Raw genomic sequence first — 1,295 nt, 5'->3', positions numbered from 1 at the left:
CCTGTAGTCCCAGCTACTCAGGAGGCTGAGGCAGGAGAATTGCTTGAATCTGGGAGGCGGAGGTTGTGGTGAGCCAAGATCGTGCCACTGTACTCCAGCGTGGGCAACAAAGCGAGACTCCGTCTAAAAAAAAAAGTTACCTTAGGGCAACAGCTGAGAACCCCCACGAGGTCATCCTATGATGGAACCCCCGCCCTGCCCTCACCTCCGCGCTTCAGACCCCCACACCCTCTCCGGCTGCTGTGTCTCCAGCTGATGCTGAAAGGGAAAGCAGCCACTCCCTGGCCGGTTACCTGCCCAGCACTGCGCAGAGCTTGTGTTTTGTGACCTTCATGACACTGTGAGTCCCATTTTATTATAGAGACATCGAGGCCCAGAAGAAACTTGCCTGAAAACACACAGGTGGTGAGTGGTGGAGCTGGGATTTGAACCCAGGGAGGCTAGCTTTCCTCGGAAGGATTATAAGAATATTTTAATTGGTTTGGCTCACAAGAATTGAACTGCCAAGGAATGAGGCTTCCCAAGCCTTTCATCAGACCTTCCGCAGTCTCTCTTAGCTGTCTTCAGTTCAGGAATATCATTAAAAGGAACTCTGCAGCCTGGGCAACATGGCGAAACCTTTCTCTACTAAAAAAATTTGAAAATTAGCCAGGCGTGGTGGCATACGAGCCTGTGGTCCCAGCTACTACTTTGGAGGCTGAGGTGGGAGGATCACCTGAGTCTGGGAGGCAGAGGTTGCAGTGAGCCGGGATCGTGCCACTGCCCTTCAGCCTAGGTGACAGAGAGAGAACCTGTCTCTACAAATATATTTAAAAATTACCTGGGCGTGTTGGCACGCGCCTATAGTCTCAGCTACTCAGGAGGTTGAGGTAGGAGAATTGCTTGAGCCCAGGAGTTTGAGGCTATAGTGAGCCATGACACTCCAGCCTGAGTGACAGAGGGATACTCCATCAAAACAAAACAAAACAAAACAAAAACCCAAAAAGGCTGGCGAGGTGGCTCACACCTGTAATCCCAGCACTTTGGGATGCTGGGAGACGGGAGGATTGCTTGAGCCTGAGAGTTCTAGACTAGCCTGGGCAACATAACGAGACCTTGTCTCTACAAAAAACAAAAAAAACAAAACAGAAACAAAAACAAAATAGCTGGGCATGGTGGCATATGCCTGTGGTCCCAGCTACTTGGGGAGGGGTGCTGAGGTGGGAGAATCCCTTGAGGCCAGGAAGTTGAGGTTGCAGTCAGCTGTGATTGTGCCACTGCACTCCAGCCTGGGTGACAGAGCTAAACCCTGCCTC

The sequence above is a fragment of the Mandrillus leucophaeus genome, unplaced genomic scaffold (assembly GCF_000951045.1).
Source record: "Mandrillus leucophaeus isolate KB7577 unplaced genomic scaffold, Mleu.le_1.0 Scaffold343, whole genome shotgun sequence".
Taxonomy (NCBI): domain Eukaryota; kingdom Metazoa; phylum Chordata; class Mammalia; order Primates; family Cercopithecidae; genus Mandrillus; species Mandrillus leucophaeus.
Note: the sequence above shows the minus strand (reverse complement) of the source record.